The following is a 21,327-nucleotide window of genomic DNA, read 5'->3' as shown; positions in this document are numbered from 1 at the left end:
AAAATTAAGAAATTGGATCATAAAGATTGATTGATTCTATAGAAATAGCGTAATATCGTAAAGATGACGGGAAATTGTCGATTCTTCTCAGTTGTGAAATCAATTTAAAAACAAAGGGAAGTGAATGATTAATCAAGAGGTGCAATATTAATTTTTCTTTTTCAATATCGAAAGCTGTCCGTTACCGTAGGTAAATTAATACAAGTGGAAGGTAATCGGACACAGATGCGAAATTAAGAACCTACCCAGCGGTTTAGAGGAAGGGTGTATTGAATTAATATGCTTACAAATTATGTACCCGTGCAAATACCTATCGCACCGGCTATTAACTGCTCAACAAGCGCAGTTCCCCTTTAGTCTCGTGTAACACTCTCTCTCTCTCGTGTAATATCATTTCCGCATAAATCTTATAAAGCGCACGGCTGACGCGAGCGACGGCGGCATGACTAGCTGGCGAGTCGCGCTTAAACCGCGAAGATGAGAGGAGCGTGATAAGAGAAAAAAAAAAAAAAGCCTGCAGGAAAATGGATGCGTCACGTACTGTAACTTACTTTGTCGTACGAGTTAATCTAACTATGAAGTTTCCCATATAAGAGGATGCGACCTCGACTTTCTTCTAAGTAGTTTAAGTTAAGTCAATGCTAATTTCGTATCGTTTCGGAGAGGGCGAAGGGTGGCGAGATTTACGCAATTGGACGTACATCGTGCCGTTGAACTGCCGCTTCTTCGGTGCAGCCCGCCGCTTTGTCGGACTTGACGTTGAGAAGTACTCGTAATAGACTGGATTAAATGCTGAAATCCGCGCGACTTATTGTTCGCATCGCGAGAAAGTAAAGTTTTAACGTAGGTGATAATTCCGCAGCTAAGGTAGTAATAAACTTCATTGAAACGCGGAAGTGCGGAAGTAACTTTCAGCAGTAATTTTTACGACTTAAATATCACCTGTTAAAAACATACGCTTTTTAGAAGTATATCTCAAAAAAGTTACAAAAATTTAACAAACTTTTAGGTATTCATGTTCAGCTGGATCTCTCTCTCTCTCTCTGTTCCGCGATAAGTTCTCCATATTAATCCCGATATTATTCCGGAACATACTTTTTACAATTAAAAAATTAATATAATAATTAAAAAAACAAATTGCTTTATGAAATATCATGTTGATAGGCATATGTAAATTACATATAAAAAACGAAAGATCTGTTATCGCTAACTCGTCTGGAAAAAAGAAAGCAGGAAAAATAAGCATGTTACTGTTTAAAATTCAATGGCGCTGCACTGATATAGCTCGGTTGATGTTGGCCAGCGGAATCAATCAAATACAACGCGTAAAACAAGGAATTAATATTTAAATGATAAATGGCTCGGTATGTTGGTTGCCCTATAATTATTGGAAAACGCGAATCTTGCGGCAGAATAACTCGAATGATTACCTTTCTCATTCTATTTCGCGTGTTGCGCCGTGGGAAAATATGAAGAGAGAAAACCAGAAAGATATACCGCGAGCACTTATTTAAAAGTAATTAAACTTCCTGCGTGTAATTCGAACTTGTTAAATCTTCAGTGTACCTCTCGTCTTATTTTAAACTGATTTAAAAGTATCTATCTGTCTATCGGTCTATGTAGCCTTTAAAATATACGAAACGTTTATAAAATAATGTATAATATTATAATTTATACATCTCTTTTTATTGCTAAAATCTCATTATGTGCATAATAATTAAATTTTAATTAATTAATATTAACAAAGAAAACAGTTTATATTAATATGAGAACAGAAAAATCTAATTTTTATTATACATTGATTTTACCACAATTTTAATTATCAGACATTAATCTGAAAAAATTATCTTAATAAAAATCTTTTAATTAACACTTTATTAATTATAAACAATTTTTAATACTAGAATCTTAATATCGTCTTTTGTTCAAGAAACTTGTTGTTAATTTTAACATTTTTATGAAAAGATGTCGATTGTTTGTGCAATACTAAAATTGCATTTGCAAAATTGCGTCAAGATCTAACATAAGACAAGTTTTAAGTCAAATATTCAGATCGGGTTGTTAATAAACAAAGTAGGACACAAAGTTGCAAATCACATTTCTAATTAACGCCACATCACAAAATCTATTCGTTTTTCAATGAACCCAGCAAGGAGAATTCTATGAGAGCGTGTTTTACAAAAGCGGAAAGCGAAAGCAGGAATAAACGATATTGCACAAACCGTTGCTATTTCCGTCGCTTTCAAGCGAAGGAACGGCACGGCGGAGGGACAGGTATATCTGCAAAACAGTCACATTTTACGATCTCTCGCCGCGGGCCATGAATATCGCAAGCATAAAAGCGCTACGGGAGGGAAAAAGGAGGAGCTCGCGGCAACTCCCGTTTTAAAAAACGCAGCGGATAATTGTTCATGGATCGCTTTGAGACGGCATCGCGTCGATTTGCCTTGTCGCGCTGTCGCAAATTCTGAAGAATTAATTCCGTAGCTGGATGTCTATGTTTTTGGGTGTAAATATGTCAGGTATATATTTATATGCGAGAGTTATACAAGAAACTTGCCGTAACATCTCTTATATTCAATTACAGAAATCTAAATTTGCAAAATTATAATTAATATCCAATGTTTTTATTTGCATCGAAAATAAGTAATCTCGTGTATAATTTTGTGACCATTTTACGATATTGGATAATATTGATAACGATAGTTTTTTGTTACATAATTCAGAATTGCTGTCTTTTAAATTTAGATTTTTAATTGAATTAACTGTACTATATTTTAGTAGAACAAACTATAAATAAATCAATTTAAATACTATTTTAAGCAATCGGTAAACAATAAATAAATTAAAGACAACATTTAATTCTATAAATGGTTTTTGTTATTTTTTTAAGTTTAAAAAAAAAGGATTATTTGTTCCATCAGTTTTTAATAAAACTTATTTTTTTTTTAATTGAGAATCTTTCTGCAAATTACGTCGTTTAACGTTGAATATAAAAATATTATATAGTTATTTAAATAGTAATTAAAAATAATTTCAATTTTATTAAAGCATTTATAGAGAAGAAACGTAACGATAAAATAATGAATTAAATTTATATGAATAAATGATTTAAAAAATAAAAAGTAACGATATTGTTATCTCACTAATAAAAAAATTGTAGTTTTCAAATAAAAATTTATTGATCTGCAATGATTTTCTAGATTAACAAAATGCGAAGGATTTAGGAATTATACATATAAAGGCATTTTAGAAAATATAAATATAAGTTAAATGAAGGGTTTACCTTATCAGAACGTAGTTTACTCTCGATAATCCGTACACTTAAAATCTCCCGTAGCAGCTAAACATCACGAACCGTCCTTAACGGCCTTGGAAAACACGGTCATCACCTATCAGCACCATTCACGATGGTCTTGGGGTCGCTACCCCCGCGGGAATCACGTGTCCAACCGCGAAACAATCGCGCAAATTATTAATTACGAATTTCTTCTAGATTCACTTTAGATTCTTGCGACCGATCTTGCAAATTTGACAGTCCTTTCACCTTGTCCTGTCATAGTCGTGTTATCGTATCCGCGGGTTTTTTTTTCTTTTTCTTTTTTTTATAAGATTCTACTTTCTGACGTCGACCAAAAGAGTTTTTTTTTTGTCAAAGTACCTTTAGATTAAGAAATCCTCGAAATCTCGTACGATTGTCGCGAAGATACAATTGAGCGTTTGAGATCAGTGCGGCTTTTGACGAGAGTCACGTGGCAAAAGACTTGGATATCAAGCGGAGCCGGCGGAATACGTCGCACCGTCTCGGTGATCCGTCAGGGACTGCGTTTGCCACGGCTCCCCACCAGATATCTCGGGGGTTGGACGCCCCCGCGTCGGTTCGGCACCCCGACGCGCGACGTCGCTCCGCCTCCACGTGGAAGGCTGAATCCCCACCTTGTGAGTGTGCTAAGGGTTTGATCCCCGGTGGACGCCGGCGGCATCGTCTTAAGTCGACCGCGACGCCAAGGAGACTTGCCGTCGTGGTTGCTGGCGAGTCGGTGAACAAGTTGAAGCTCGAGGTTGCTAACGATGCCTATAATTGCAATAACTTTGTATGAAATAGATTTTTGTTCTAAAATTTAATGTAAACCGCAGAGATCACGTTTCTTAGTAATAATAAAATATAAATAATTGTTATTTTATCAAATCTCTTTTGACAAATAAAATTTAATCAATTTCGAGTCATTTTCTATCGCGTAGTACTAAAAGTAGAAATAGACAAATATAATTAAACGTTTTTTACTGACGAAAATAGAAAAAAAACAGTCGGACATCAACAACAGTAATATAAAATTGCAGTCAGATAAAGTTAGACTTTTTAAGATGAATCAAAGTTCAGTCAAATATTTTACACCTATTTTCACTTAAAAGAAATCTCTTCATATTTGTTTAACATAAAACAATTCGGTGGAATTTGATCTTGTAGTTTTTTTTTTTATTATAAAAAGATGCCTTGAAAAACTAAACTAAATAATTGTAATTTATTAAACAAAAATAAGAATTTAAATGTAAGACGTGTAAACCTATAATGTAATTTATTTAGAAACTGCAGTAATATCAAAAGAATGACACAATTCGCAAATTGCGCGTCATTTGCGCTAATGCGTACAGTTATACTGTGTCCGTGGCAAAGAATTCTTCTGCGCCTTCATGTTTATTCAGCATTTTTAAATGGCGTCTGTCTCTTTCTCTCTTTCTTTCTCTCTCGCTTTCTCTTTCTTTCTCTCTCTCTCTCTTGTTATTCTCCACTCGTACCTTCTTTTTATTTCTACCAGTGCTATTGCATTTTCTCGCATAAATTTAATAATTAAAGACGCGGGACATTGGAAACGCATTTAATATTGAAATAAAGTACCGCCGCTTTTCGCGCGGTCAAATCCTATTCGCGTAACAAGATAATGCAATACGGAATTGAATTTATGCGATATTCATATCATAAACGATTTGATTGCGGACGTGGTAGACGAATAAAAATTTCACACTCGGCAAACATATATCCACACCTAATTAATTTTCGCATGATACGCGACGCGTGAAATCCCTGTGCTCCGTAAATGAATATACTTTCCATGAGACGTGTGTTACGAAAATCTTTTATGTACGCACGTATTTCCATAAAAATAAATTGCTCTGTTCTTCAATGTTTTACTAGTATTTCTGCGCACCGGCAAAGTTTGTTCGCGACGATAAAAGGAGTAGTTAAAAAAATGTTTAAAACTAGAATGTATTTTTGACCGATTATATTATCTTTTGTCATTTTTCCATTGATTTAATAATTTTGAGAATGATAAGATTATCTTGAAACTTTTTACAAAACATATAATATGTAATTACAGTATTTCGGTAAAAAGGTAAAAAAAAAAAAATACATGTGTGTGGGCTTGAAATAAATTTTTATTAACTCATAAAATTTTTCGTGTCGCTAAATACGTTTTTGCAGTTCCAAAGGGATTGCCCCTGAATAATGAAAGAAGTAGGAATGTCCTGCAGTTTATAGTTCTCCCTTTGGAGTTCTGTGTTATTAAAACTTTGCATCCGCACTGACTTTATACTTCCGGTCGTAACTAGAAAATACATATTACGGTCTTTTATCGTGCCGATTTCACAAATGTTTTTTATTTGTTGAAAGAAAAATCGAAAAGTGAAATAACTCGGTACAAAAAACTTGGCGACATTCTTCAAAAGGCCGACGCGTAACGGCGCTGCTTTTAGCGAGGTGTCCTGTATATTCAACTATTATTACTTCGTGTTCCAGACGCACAAGACAAGCGTCATTAGCAGCATTAGTAATGAATGCCTATCGAGGACAACGTGCGGTCCTACAAACTAATTGCGATCCCGAACATACACACTATGTCCAAAGCAGTTATACGTGTGCAAAAAGAGGTTGCAGATGCGTGCACATGCACAGAGCTCTTTACGCATGTATCACATCGGCTCCATTAACGAAAATTTCCGACCTGGCCCTGTCTGTTCAATTTAGGTTGAAACGCGATCGTAATCAACTTTGTCGATTGAACAGATACCGATATGCGTCCCTTAATATCAGGAAATTTCATATTTCCTCCATTTAAACGCATAATTCAATTCAAGTACATTAATCCTCTAGTCTGCGGTAGTTAATTTTATCCTTGTCCCAGAATCTGTGACTGAAAGAAAACATACTTTAAATGTTACAAGATAATCGTTAAGATGTGACAAAATTTTATTACAAATTACCTTTGCAAAAATATTATAATATATGATTCAGAAAAATAACATGTTTTTAAAGCGCGAATGGCAGTCTAAAATAATTTTTCTTTTAAACTTCGCAACGCTCGAGATAAACGAACATAGGTCGCCGCGGTCTTCGTTGCTAGAGCGAGCGCGCTCCCCACCCTTCGCATTTCACAGTCGGCAGTCGGTAGTCGAAGCACGTGGCGATACGCAGTGCGTAGATAACGGAGCGCCGTATACGCCGAAGATCTAATGTTTAATTAACATAACTTGTCGGTTCATGCAATTAAACTTGTGCATCAACGATCTACTTTCTTACGCATTTATCGATCGAATAATTCGCACGGGATATATACTTATAACGGCAAGTTTAATTTGTTGTAGCTTCTCTTACATTTTTATAGTCCGCATAGTCATTGATTCTATATTATATGTCAACTCGATATTCTAGATTTTAGTGAACATTATTTAACGAAAACTGTTTTTCTGTGCAGATGGAAATCCGAAGAAGCAGCCAGCATCTCGTCGCTGCCGATGTTGTCACAGAAACGAACCGTTCAGCGGTTCGTCGGCCGTTTCGCGAATATCGTTGAAGTATCGGGCGTTTGTTATATTATATTTAAAACCGGGAGTGCCGTTCATTATCGCGCGATTGTAGTTTATCGGTGTGCGGTTTCGCGAGTGTTTTGTACGCGAAAGGACGACACGTTATCTGATGGTCTGAGAGGAGGAGGAGATGCCTTGGAGAGGTATCTTGCTTCAGCAGAGCAACTTTAAGGTGAGGCTCATTTTTTATTTACACAAAATTAATATTTCTTTGACGTTAATCGAGAACACTTTGTATTTCGATAACAAAAAATAATAGAGAATTCAGTAATTACCAGAAAAAAACATTTTTGCTTTCGGATAAGTTTAATTTATTAGAGATCTTGTTCAGCTTGTTAATTGATAATTTTTTTTAACTGTTTAATTAATTTGAAGCGCGTAACAAAAAAAATTTTGTTTAATGGTGGATTTTGGACGTCTCTACAATTAATATTTGTATATTTTCAGCGTCGTCACAACCGTAACTCTGCTGCTGCGCATCGAAAAAAGGTGAGTCAAAAATATATTTTTCTATTATCAGCGTTACAAGGAAATGTACTTAATTTTATTATATATATAATATAAAAATAATAAATATTAAAAAAAACGTTCGAAATAATAGCAACAAAATAATTAAACGAGTATTAAAATAATCAGATTTAATTCTTCTTTAATTCGTTTCATATTTCAACAACCGCGAACGATAGGTAGACAATTTTTTTTTCTTTTTGGGTGGGCTTACGAATGTTCTATTGCGCCATTGAATTTCTTTGTTAGCGAATTCTGCGGCTTCCATTGACGCAATCTCGTCAATGATATTTCGCACATGCTTCACATGCGTTCAGAAGCTGAGTCGCGGATTCTATGCGGCTGTCGATTTATAAGACGCTTAGAGAAATAAAGCGTACCAAAGTGAGCGGTTAGATCGCCATCGGTGGCGTGTGCGTGCGTTGATACGCGAATTACTCGTGGTAAAATACGGGTAGACCGGTGCCCGCGGTGCGTGCGTGTGCGTTTTACGGATTGCGGCACACCCAACGCTCACTTTGTCACCGCGAGACCCCGCCGGGTCAGTGACAACGCGAGAGAAAAATTGTTACGTCACTAATTGCAAGACATAAAACGGTAAAGAAATCATACTCGTAATAAAGATCGTAATAAAGAATATTTCCAACTCTGCTGATCGCGCAATATTTTCGCGTTACGTTTCCGGAGGACCCGAGGTACGAGTGTTTTTCGACGAAACTCTCGTGGCGCGCGTTCTCCTCCTTTCGCCAAGTCCGAGGAAAAAGAGTGCAAGACATTCACCCTTTTGCTCTTCTTACTCAACCCCCTCGGGTTGAAGGTGACATCGGTGTGTATGTATGTATGTATGTATGTAGGTGTCGAGTGTTTTTATTCCATTACCTCAACAGCACAGCGCTATCCTCTTAACCACTTACTTAACCCACGACCTTCGGCCTTGTCTCCCTCGCGTTCGCGCTTGATGGCCTTCGAAAACTCAAATATTATCCGTCGTTCGATCCTGTCCCCGCCGAGAACAGGAAGGCCTCGGGAGCCCATAAGATCTCGAGGATCCTTACAATTCTGTTCCTCTTGCTAAAGGGGGGGTGGCCTTTCCTTCCCGGAAGCGTCTTAAACCTAATTCTCGTCAGCACCGACAACGTCAATAATGTTTCTATCGGGCACCGTGATTCTCATTCGATTACTTGTCGCGAGTGCCGATACACCGCCCTCATTACACGCCTCACTGTCAATTCATGCCAATCTTTTCCTAAGACGGCGATGTTCGTGATCACAGCTTACTACCTAAGGTGTATCAGACAGCAGGGGCATAATTGAAAAAAATTAAGTTAAGAAAAGTTTTATCGCTTAAACTTTCCAACATTTAACACATTTCGACGTTGGAATTTTTTTCCATCAGAGAAAACCAAGATTTTACTAAGTTCAGCTATTACTTAAAAATTCCTTCAACAAATCGAGATTTATTTTTTCTTTAAAAATATTATAAAAGTAAAGATTAATCTTATACAGATAATTAAGGAAAGATAGAGGAGATTTTGAATAAAATCTGATCGGGATAAACGTAAAAAAAAAGTTATGGTTTTTAATCGAATTTTATTATTTAACGTTAAGCAGATATCTGAAATAGATGTTATAATTCATGAAAGAAAATAGCGTTAAAATAAATCGAGGAGTTATTGATGGAAATATAATATCTTGCACATTAGTACATTGTACATTAACAAGTCACGATAATTAAAGGTTTTCTGTCAATTAGAATAAAAGATTCGTTCAACCGTAATCTTGTCGGAAACGATAAAACAGCACAAATGTAACAACTCAATGACAATTGAGCAATATAGATAAATAAACGTATCACCGGATATACTTTGCGACACTCCTACGTCTTCGCATTGAAAGAAATGTCGTTTTCTTTTTCCTAAAATAGAATTCGATTTTATTCACAATGGGAGCGTTTCCCAACGGAATATGTATCTTTTCGCCTTTCTTTCGGCCGCAATTTGCAATTTTCATTTCCGTCGATTTTGTCGCCGTGATAACGCGTGCGGGCCGAAAACTTGGTGCAATCGCGCGTCGTCCAGATTTTTATCGCGCGATGCGTACCGCGCAATTGCGCGCGAATTTGCGCTCGCAACACGTGAGCCCAGAAATCTACTATTCCACTTCGTTAATGAAAGTGATATAACGTTCGAAATGAGATGCAAATGGCCCCGGGATGTGGTTGAAGTGCAGGTACCGGCCGGATGGGTTTTTACTTAACGCCCCGCGCGCCGGCGAGCATAATGCGCTCCTTTTTACTCTTTTAAATCGGATCATTTCTATTTCTCTCTGTCAGCCAGTCGTGTATTTTAATGCGCGTCGTTTCGAAAAGGCGCAACTGGCCGAATTTCGAAAGCTTAATACGGCGTAACGCGCTGCCTCGAACGGAATAATTAAGAGCGTCCCGTATTCCATCCCGCGGCGCGGCCGTATTTCCGCTTTTGCCAACTTTTGCTTTTGCAAATCTCGTTGCATTAAAAGTATTAGCAAGCTCTTTCAGTAGATTTTAAACTTGCCGTGGATAACTTTAATCTTCTCAACTTTGTTTAAAGCCGACACTTTAATTATTGCGATTTTGTTTTTTTTTTCTTTTTTTTTCTTCCTTTTTTTTCTTCTTTTTTTTTAACACGTATCACAATTCTAGATTTTAGTCATTTTTACGTCGCCCGTATATTGTAAATCTTAGGTTATCATTTCTTTATCTTTACATTAATACAATTAAATTCATTGTCTTTTACTTGAAAGTTACGACATTAATTGGAATATTTGTCACGTTAGATATAATCTCGCGCACATTTATCGTACATATTTTTATGTCACATCGGACTCCGTTTCATTTTATTATTTAGTATTTATAAGCGAACGTTTATATTAACGTCGCTGTTCAAATTCGACGAAAGTTGCTCACGCGTGTACATTTGCGACATATGTATATCCTCGATTTGCAATACGTTTTGGACATACCAAGTAGGAAATGCTCACGCGACAAGTAAATTAGTTTTAGACGCTAGTTGGCCGTGACATATCATACTTCTAATGGTTACAATTACGAGTTTGTCGTCACTTTCTATAACGATGCCGAAGTTACGGATCGCTCGTAACTGCACGCTTTACTCCGGGATTATTCGAATAACAGTTTAAACCTGAGTACATCGAGTCGAGTGCATTCGCAAGCGTTCTCATCCCGGAGTTTCATATGCTCGATAATGCGAATAGCTGTCGCGCATATTACTAGTTCCTTTATCATTTTTCGTGCCTAATTACATCAAAGTTCATTTATCAGCTGATTAATTTCCGTAATACAACCATTCTACGAATAATGGCACAATTAATAGCAAATCTATTTCAAACGGTAAGCGCGTAAGACTAATCGCGTCGAGCATGTACATTTATAGGTCGCGGAAGAGCATACTGTACGTTTGATTTTTAGCATGTCAAAAAGTTTGACGAAAGAATTTTATCGATTCTCGAATGAAACACACTAATTTCAATCAATTTTCGAACGAGAGACAGCGCGAAACAAAGCATTCGTCGCAACGATTTCGAGCAATTTTGTTTCGAATGACGCCGGGTGCGCAGCGCTACTTTGACGCAAACGAACCTTTCAAAATCACTTTCCGATATTCTGTCCCTCTCCTGCGACAGAATGCATGCGTGACGATGCCGATCGTCGTGGGACACAGGCGAGACGATCCCGCGGCCGTGAATAAAAGAGAGATCGGTCGAGATAGAAGGCATCTAGTCAGCGATAGCACTGATATTTTCCCGCGAGATATCGAACGCTACGAGGGCGTAAAGAAAAATCATATGTTAAAATAGAATCCATCAGGAATTCTTTTTCTAATTCAAGATGAATAAATTAAAATTACGAGATGTAAAAATAGTGCAATTTTGCGGAAAGTTAGAAATCGATTTTGACCGGAAACAGTCGTTTAATTTTGAATATCGAGTGAGAATAAAAGTATCGTTTTGGGAAAATTCGTTTGTCAATATTTTCACAGCGCGCGTGATAATTATCTCGGAATATCAAGTCGGTTTTAAGCATCCTTGATCGGTTTGCCGGGAAATCTTAAACGAACATCGACACCAGTGTCGCCAAAATTTCGTGCAGATATCGATTAAGAGAGACTAGGGTGGCTCTTCAAGCCTAACGCGCGATATACTTTTTGATGCATACGGCCGCGGTCGTGTTTATGTTAATGTAATTTTGTGTGGCGGCGACGGTGCTGAAATAACGACTAAGCCCCGACAGATAAATCGTTCCTACATACGCATGTGATATGCATGTTTCTCGTTGTTGCGTAACAATACCGGGAACAATTTCGCCCGCGCCACAATTGAGTCGGTTGCGAGACGATCCAGAAGGCGCAAAACGAAGCCGTAAGGATGTCTTACGTACATGCCCGCTTTCCCTCGATTATTATTATTATTATTATGACGGAAACTGAATGAGAAAAAAAATATTCCGTTATTTACTTTGCGAAAAAGTTACGACTGCTATTTATAGAGAATAAATTTTATGTAAAATTTTAATAATTCTGGAGAAGGTAAAAAAATTAAAATTCGGGAAATATAAAGAACGTAAAATAAACTTCAATTTATTTTAAATAAAATACAGTAATCAAACGGGTTTATCGTAGTTTTTTTTTTTTTTTAATCCGTTTTATATTTTTGCAATTTCTTACTACTAAATCATTATAAATTAAAATTATACGCAAACGTTTTTACACACATACATATGATCATACAAAAATTATTTATTATTAATGACTCGATTTCAATTTCTGCCTCAAATAATTAACAAACATTCAACAATACTAATACCTTAGTAACATCACTCACCCCGAGAAAGTTCGTTCAACCGCTACATTTTGTGGCATGGTTTAAGCGGACGATATAAATACATTTGCAAGAGGCGAGTCAACAATTGAGCTCGCGGGGCGAATGCACTGTGAGTATTTCTACGGTATTAGTATCATTAGTTCATATTGTGGTTGTCGGCCTGTTAAGTTTAGGTAGCGAAAAGCAATCGATGAGTGGTTTCCCCGAGCGGTCATTGCTTACTGCTGCTATGCAGAACGAGCAAAGTGGAACACTCCGATGGTCCGGAATGTCCGCAAAACAAGTTTCAGCAAAACGGCGTAGCGGGTAAAAGGCGCGGAACGCAAAGTAGAAAATAGCAAATTAAGTTGTGGTGAAATGCAACGTACCAGAATGTTGCGCGAAAATAATTTTTGACGATTTAATTAGTGAACAATTTGAGATATTATTACTTATAAATTAATCGCTGATCCGTTGATATTCTGATAATTATTGTTGTAGTGTAAAGCTTATAATTGTTACAAGGCAACAGAAATAATGCGGTAAAGAAGGAAAAAAAAATATTTAAAAAAATAAAAAGAGAGAGAATAGAAGAAAAGGAAACATACAGAGAGAGAAAGAGAGAGAGTTGAAAATTCGCTTTTGTCAGAAACCGATGAAAAACAATGATTTTAGGGATGGCTAAAGTGACGGTTAAGCTTCCAGACAAAACATACGCAGGTTTTATTCTCCGCGGCGTAAACCAATTTTACCGTAAGCACACACGTTCCGGAATTGAATCGCTCCGGTTTCTAAAGCCCGCGGCTCGGAATATGTTTTATTGCTGATTTCCTTGCACGCTGTCTTATGGATCGTAATCCGAAATCGCTAGCAGATTTTGCGACGTAGAATAAATATAGTGGCAAATATAATATAATTGATTCAAACTCCGAGAGAAATTGCAACGAAGAATTCTAAATCTTGAGCGTAAAAATCCCGGAAATTAGAAAATTTCGAGATCAACGGTTGCGCATTTTCCTTAAAGTCTTTAAGGGAAGTCTCCACGAAATGTCTGTTTAACATCTTCGCGAGGCGTTTCTCGAATTATCCGAGCGCAGTATATGTATATGCAGCCGCGGGCAAAACGCAACTCATCCATAACAATTCGTAATAACGTTCAGATAAACCGCCGGGAACATCCGCAGAGAGCGTCGGTGGATATGCGGCGTTAAAGGCGGCCTGCTGACATTTTTTTTTTTCCTGTTGCGCGGTTTGAAAACAGGGTCGTGCTGATTGGCAGTGGTCACCCGGTTTTCCCAGGTCACCATGGAAAGTTGAACCGACTAATGGAAATTTGTTCGTCCCGCCGAACACACGTCGAGTCGCATGACATATCGCCTCTTCCCTCCTGCATCATCTCTCGTTTTTCCGTCCTAGAAAGCCCCAAAAGTGTGCATTACTCGTTTCTATCCTTCTGGACCTCCGCATAAACTTTTCATCCTTTGTCGCTTCTCTTCTCGCTTTTTCACTTTTAATGTACTAGACATTACAACGCGCGTGCTTCGCACCATTTACTTTCGCTTCTTCTACGCTAAAGAAAATTGTTTTACGCGTAATAATTTTCAGCAATACACTCTACAGATGTATGTATTTTATTTTTACATATTAATTATATTCATTTTTTAAATTGATTAAATTTTTTTGCAACGTAAAAAAAGAAAAATTGTGAAATGTGCTTTGTTTAAGTCAGCATACTCGCTATAATATTTCTACATTTCAATGAGGCCGTTAAATTAGTCTGAACTTACTATGAACCTCTCTTTCTCTTGGTCTCCTTTTCTCTTTTCTCTTTCTTTTTATCCTTACGTCGATTCACGAGCCATTTCTTTTTTCATCAACTGGCGCACGCTTAAGTCTCACATCAACAGCATTCAACCTCATGTATATATGCATTTCGATTACGGAGGAATATTCGGTAGGAGGGTGTGAAGAAGGTAGAAAAACGGGGAAGAAGAAATATAGTATATTGTCGACGAGAGGACCGCGCCAGAAAGTCCTCGTCAGATATCTGCCTGCCTCAATTTTCCTGAACGATTAAATGTTTCCGACAAAAAAAAAAAACATTACTTATTATATACACTTAGATCGATCTTTTCCAGTTAGAAAATTGATACAATTTCAAAAAGTGACGATCGTTGTTTAATTGCACGCTACGTGAGATTAATAAAACTCTTCCGAACAAGATTAATAGATTTCAACGAAACAGTCAAACTGATGAGTTAGGTAAATTCGCGGTAGTCCAACGGATCTCCGGGAGTTGTTTAACTCGCACTTCCCTCGGTTGTCCTTTACGGTTGCGGAATGTAAATGCGGCTACGCAAATAACAAGACGCGCCGCAACTCTCAGAAAGTTCGCGAAAGCAGAAGGGGTATTTGGATAGTTCAAAGCGTCGAAAAAGACTTTTTTGATGTGAAAATTTTAGAATAATGACAGAAGAACGTAAAGACAAATAATTAATAGCAAAGTGATAAACTTTGTTTGACATGTAGTTATTAATGTTTATCAACCGTTGTTCAGCAAAAATCTTTTTGTTTATAAATCCGCGATTATTAAAATTATTCCCAGTTAAAATTACGTGTAAAATATTGAAGAAGCGAAAAATGTATCTGTCTTTGAACGTTACGCTGGTTAAAAATTCCGTCGTACTTAAAATTGATCCAAGCGGGTGTAAACGATGCGCGGAAAAGCGTGGCAATTAAGCTTTATCGAGTCTTGCGCGAGCAATTTTCAGCACGGCGTGTACAGGTGCATCCACGATAAAGGGATGTCAAGCGGCGACGATGAATGTCATGCATACGTTACGCCTGTCCCCCGAAGCGTATTGCGACCGAAACGTTCCATTAATTGCGTTTGAGAACGCTTCCAATCTCACTTGTGAGGATTATTAAACGAAATTATCTTATGTCGACCCTCGCTTCTGTCCCTTTCTCCTCCCGCGTTCTTCATCGTCTCCCACAAATACGGATAATGCAAATAGTAAGACACAGCGATATTAAAACGCGGGGGTTCGATCAACAATGAAATAATTTTTTATTTACGTACGTAAGTCTTTATTATATGCATAAGGTACGTACTTAATTGAATAGAATGCAACTATAGATAGGTACTTTATTATGTAATACCAATAGCGTAAAAATTTAACTCGCGAAACTTTTTTATCACAATAAGATTAATTAAACGAAATTAAATATTTTACGTTTGTATACCGGATGCGTATACCATCGTTATATGAAAGCCGGAAAAACAGAAATTAGCTGACACAATAGGAGCTTGCAAACGCAATTAAAACGTATTAGTCCATAATTTTTCGGGAAATAATATTAAGCTAATGCAAAAGTAGCAAGAGTAGTAAATTCATATCAGGGAAATGCGCAATGTACCAATTATTTCTGATTGAGTTAATGGGCAAAAAAATAATGCAACAAAATACTCTTTTATGTCGGTCTTTGCAAAACTAAACCCAGCTCACTTTCGGGAGTCACGCGTTTATATGCGAAAAGCGGGTATGTAACTGGCGCTTTTAAAGACACAATTATCGTCGCGCAACGGCCCTTTTTCGCCCCTAACGGCCCGACTAAACCCAATCTCCATTACGATGCTGCATCCCAGGACGCATTTCCGTGAAACACGTCAAAACAATATAAAGCGTACGCGTCGCGTTTCCCGTGTGTTGAAGTAACGACACGCTCCCAGATCGCGAGTCGGTGTGTGTCTCTCATACGGATAACACGCGCCGAATAACAGAGCAGACCGATACGCGTCCTAACTGTACACTCCTCGTTTTATGCAAAACGCGAAGGAATAAAATTCAACGGTAAACAAACCGGAGAGTATTAATCTTAATAAAAAGTATTATTAAAATAATTGACGTTCCACGGAATCTCGACACGGCGTGCGACAACCCGCGATCGAGAAATTCTCGTTTGTTGGCGAAATCGTATACCGTTTGGCGCGGTAAGCTCGCAAAACGCGATATATATGGACACGCGCTGGAAACAATACAAAGCGCGAACGTCGCGCATTTCCGTAGTCGGCGTCGCGTATTTCGGTGATGCTACCGACGCGCCGTTGTGTATGCGTCGCCCGTCGACGACGTAGCGCACGGATCGACGCCCGAGGGTGCATCTCGCGGTGTATGTGTGGACCAATATTGGTTGCCAAGTGAGAGATGAGGCACACGCGTTCGTGCCCCACGTCGGCCCGGCCGTTGCGAGAGAGAAACGGCCGTCGTCTTCAACTCGCGGGGCATCGTTTTGCGGCGGCGGGTCCGCCCGCGCTGTTTCCGACGTCTCACGTTGCCCGATAACGGGCTTCCCGCGCATCCCGCTCTGACTTTCAGGGAAATGTCTCGCAGTCCTTCGCTCGTGTTGGCAACGGTGCCACGTTATACGCTTACCTAAATCGATTCCTTCGGAAACTCGATGATGGAAACACCTGAAACCTTTATATGGAATAAATGTTTTTTTTTTTTTTAATATTATTATTATTGTATTTTTTGTATATTGCGAGAAATTTTATAAGTTATATCCGTGCAAATTATTGAAATTTGAACGAAACGATCACAATGATATGACGTACATTTCATGTAAAAAACTAAATCATTAAATGTAATTATCACAATATTAATGATATCCCAAGAAGATTTCAAGATGATTCGTCAATCGAAACTTATGCGAGCACGTTGTTGACATACGTTATCTGTAAAATATTTTTTTCTATAAAGTAACACATCGGCACGTGACTTTTTTAACTTTTTCGAGAGGTAATAGTGCCGTTTATGTGGTGGAAAACGCGGAGAAGCGTCCAAGAAATGCGCGGCGTAAAGAAGCTAATTAGAATTTCTTTGTGAAAGACAGCGGGTTAATAAAAGTGCAAACTTTAGTCACGATGTCGGACGTCGGTCATTATAATAAATGTTAGGCGTGTGACGGCGATTCGCCCGAGAAATGTCAGCATGGTAAGCCATTGTCTCGGCTCGAACAAAGCACAAGCGACCTTTCTCTTCGGACATTAGCTTCTATGACTTTTATCGTTATTACGAAACGTTGTAGGAAACTCAACTTCGACGTCGTGGAAATAAGGCAGAGTCATTTAGGCGACTCTTATTAGCTTCTTAGAAAAATATAACGTTATTCTTACGATATATGTACACCCCGGAGAGAACGAAACGCGTCTTTTTCCGTTCACACGCGATTTTTCCTGATCTCCTTCCGATATATTCCGTTCGTTTATTTTCTCTTTCGTATAATCTCTTATTCATTTTAATTCGCAGACAACGTTTAATCAATAGCGCAGATTTTTGTGTGATTTCGCTTCGTTATTCAATTCCCACGAATATTAACTTATACGAGCAGGTTTTGCGACGTCCGTTTCCAATTTAAATTGTAATTTCGCAGGCGGCACATATATCCGCTGCTTTTTGTTAAAAATCGATGTTGATACGAGCGCGCCGCGGCAACTCGGGCACTGCATCGTACAAGTTTCACAGCGCGATGAAGATTCCCCCACAGGGGTCCTTCTAGCCGCCTTGGGTATAGTATCATTTATCTGACTGCCAGCCCGCAAATTTATAGCGCCTAGTCTACAAACAAGCATGTTATCTCGACACAAGCGCTCACAACGCATCATTAATCCTTTACGGAAAAGTTATCGTCAACGTGAAACGGATCTGATCGAGCTCTTGCCTCGCCTTAATATCTCCCCGTGGCGCGGAGTTTTATCAGAAAATATATCTCGGTCGTCAAATCTTCCTGGAGCTACATTTTAAATAATAAAATTTTCAAACGTTAACGAATACCAGGACGACGGAACATTTGATTGAAGCACGCCAATCTGTACATTGTTTAGTGATATACGAGCCGCGATCTAAATTTCAAAATAAATAATTAATGCACCATTCGACAAATGCTCTTTACGTTCGACAGCTTAAGTAACTGCGACGCGAGATCATTCGACATTTAACGCGACGTTCCCATTTCGGATCTCATGCTCGGGCGAAACAACGCGCAAGAAAAATCGGGCGTACGCCCATCTACATATATATTCGCCGGGAGACGTCCTTTAACGTCTAACTGCGCGTTCAATTTCGTCGTTTGCACATCCTTCAAAAAGTTGAGCCCATAAAAAGCACAGGGCCGAGGGGTGGAGAACGGTGCCGAAGACATTCTTGGAAGATCCTTGATTCCCTAAGGACATTTCGCTCACATCGAACGTCCTTTTCCTCTATCGCCCTTCGCCGCTTTCGCTTCTTTTCTTTTCGTCATTCCCGCTCCGAAAGAGGACACGTTAGAATCCTTTGCCGTGCACGTTCTAACGCGCGAGTATCCCCTCCGCGCTGTAGTCGTCAATTCCGACTTTGATATAACAGCTACGCCTTTGTACGTAACTCGGGGGATCGGCTTCCTCGAGCGAGCCAGGGTGATTTAGGCGCTACCTTGGGAGAAAGCCGGCGGCCGGGGTCGGAGACGGAAGCGAGAGGATCCGCGCGATGCGCGAATATCAAATTGAAAAGTCGAATTTGAGGGGGCGAGAAACGGCCGGCGACGACGAACTCTGTAGAGTGCGGACGACGAGGTAGGGTCGAACTTCGGCAATCTCAGTAACTCAAGCTAGGGGGACCTCGCGCCATTTCTTGAAACTCGCCGAGGGTAGTAACAAGCGAGGCATCTCTTCGACTAAAGAACTACCGACATGATTCCGGGTTCGCGGATAGATTGGACTTTAGCCATTTGCCCGGCTTTATCCCCACGGGAGTATTCGTCATTATTGCACGGACAGACATTCCACTTTCGACAACGGACGCTCGTTGAAAAGTTATAGAAACAAGCTGTAAGAATGGCTCGATTTTTTTATTTTACTTCTATGCAGCTCGTATCTATATATCAATTATATGACACTTATTATCTGCGTTCTCACTTGACTGGGGGTAGCCTGAAACAGAATCGGCAAAGGTATGATCGCGCGGGGTGGCGTGCCGCGGTGCGCGAAACGATATTAAAATCGATGCCGGCAACAGATGTGCGAGGATAGCTTTACGGCGTTGGAGCCAATAACGAAAATCATTAAATTAACCTTAACCACCGGCCGCGCAGAGTATTAACGGCGTGATAATTTTATTATGTGGCGTTTACACAAAACTCGTGGGTAACCGATCGCACTTCGATATTTAGACGGTGCCTTTTGTATTCCTAGATGAAGCGTTACTCGTCTTTCACTTATTTTTTTTACACACATTCATTGTCAGTTTAATTTTTTCAAAAATTTTAATTACAATAAAAAAAAAAATTTATCTCTTCGTTTTTTTATAATTTTTAATATTTTATTTAATATAAAAAAAATTTAATTTAATACTTGACAGATATAACATTACGATTTTCTGATAGAAATTACATACAATTTTTTTTATTACTTTCTGAATTTGCATTTATTAGTTTGCGTTATTATTTCTCTCTCACTTACATCTCATTAGCAAACTTTAGAAAACATGATATGAATACTACATTTATGAAAAGAACTTTGATACTTAGTATACATGGTGGAATTTAAATAATTCAATTATTATTCTGTGTACATTAATAGATTTAAGTTGATTAAATCAGAAATTGAAAGTCGTCAACGTCGATCTTCATGCTGTTAAGCGAAGCTGTGATTTAATTAGCGACGAGCTTAAATTTGCTTTAGCAGGCAGGACTCGTCGCGCGACTAATAATAAAATGCATCCTCTTCGTGCCGAGCCTTCCCGTCACGCAAGTTCTCCCTTTTCTTCCTATTGGCGTCCCGGTATGTTGCAAGTTGGATTAAAACTTGGGAAGTTTCTGGGATGGCACGACGTGACGCCACCAAGAATCGTTACACATATACTTGACACACGAAGGAACAAAAGAGAGAGGGTGAGAGAGCCCGTCGTGCCTCTTTCTTCGTAATACCGCGCCATTCGGTTAAGCGTGAGATGAACATTTTTATAATAATTAAAAACATTGCGGCAGGCATTTCGCAAGCTCAGGCACTATCGCGTAAATTTCAGAAAAAAAATTACTTACGAAAAATTACTACTACCTCATTTTTTTCTCCCACGTGAAAATCTCATTTCTTATAACGTTTTCTAGTAAAAATCTTTTATAATAATTTTAAACAAAGTTTTTTAACTTGGAATTTAGAAATCAAGATTTATCTTTTATTTTATTTTATTTTATTTTTTTAATATTATTTTCAGTATTTCAATTTGCAAGCTATAAAACTGTAACCGCTATTAGAATTAGAATAACTATTACGAAAAAAAGTGAAAAAATGAGTTTGTAACGTAATAAATTGCTTTATTCGACGTTATAGAAATCTTTAATCACGTCGGTTTTGTCGTTTTTTTTTAAGTATCATGTGTTGAATTGACATTTTGTTACCAATATTAGAATCGAATTAATGAAGTAGATTGATTACGATCTGACATGCTTTTCCGGTTACATAATTGTATTGCATAAGCTCGGTGATAGAGATGAAACGAGTTGTATTAAGCAAATAGTACATTAATAAGAAAGTTGCACGGAAAAATTTAAATGCTAGTTTATTAAGATTTATATTATTAATTACAAAAAAAATTAAATTTATGTGGCACATATGTATATATATATACAATTGAAAATACCAAGAGGTTTTATAATTTAATAAAAAATTGTATTCTAAATAAAATAGTTCTGGTTAAATTTTTTATTAAAAAAAAAATACATATACTTGCATATATATACATTTTTTAATCGGTAAATAATTTGGTAATACTATCGACGACATTAAATATTTCGCGCCTTCTGTGGAATGCGATCGCAAGGGAGCTTTATCGGAGCATGTTCCGGATCTAGATTCGGGTGATACAGCGTTACAGAATCAACGGCGTCAAGAATAGGGATTCCGACGCGAGACCTCTGCAAGACCGGGGGCCAAGCAGCCGGGATGTTCTATGTTGGGAGGGACACGGAAAACACGAAAACGTAAACACTGACTTAAATCACCGTGCACGCCTCGGGGGTGGATCGACGCGCGGGTGTATGTCGAAGGATACCCGAGCCCCT

At 38.1% G+C, this 21,327-nt stretch overlaps 2 protein-coding genes across 3 annotated transcripts in view; one reads left to right on the top strand and one right to left on the bottom strand.

The window, feature by feature from the left end:
- Window positions 1–4,432, bottom strand: part of LOC139101392 (lachesin) — a 111,876-nt gene extending 107,444 nt beyond the window's left edge. The window contains exon 1 of one of the 2 annotated variants that reach the window (XM_070654498.1): window positions 3,287–4,432. The gene's annotated coding sequence lies outside the window, so the exon portion shown is untranslated. The remainder of the gene's footprint in view (window positions 1–3,286) is intronic. The other variant, XM_070654497.1, reaches the window with a different exon arrangement.
- A 2,320-nt stretch (window positions 4,433–6,752) lies between these two features.
- Carpb (Carbonic anhydrase-related protein B) overlaps window positions 6,753–21,327 on the top strand; it is a 62,879-nt gene continuing 48,304 nt past the window's right edge. The window contains exons 1-2 of the mRNA XM_070654500.1: window positions 6,753–7,036; window positions 7,312–7,353. The gene's annotated coding sequence lies outside the window, so the exon portion shown is untranslated. The remainder of the gene's footprint in view (window positions 7,037–7,311; window positions 7,354–21,327) is intronic.

Source organism: Cardiocondyla obscurior, linkage group LG03 (assembly GCF_019399895.1).
Source record: "Cardiocondyla obscurior isolate alpha-2009 linkage group LG03, Cobs3.1, whole genome shotgun sequence".
Lineage (NCBI taxonomy): Eukaryota > Metazoa > Arthropoda > Insecta > Hymenoptera > Formicidae > Cardiocondyla > Cardiocondyla obscurior.
Note: the sequence above shows the minus strand (reverse complement) of the source record. Positions and strands in the feature narration are given on the sequence as shown.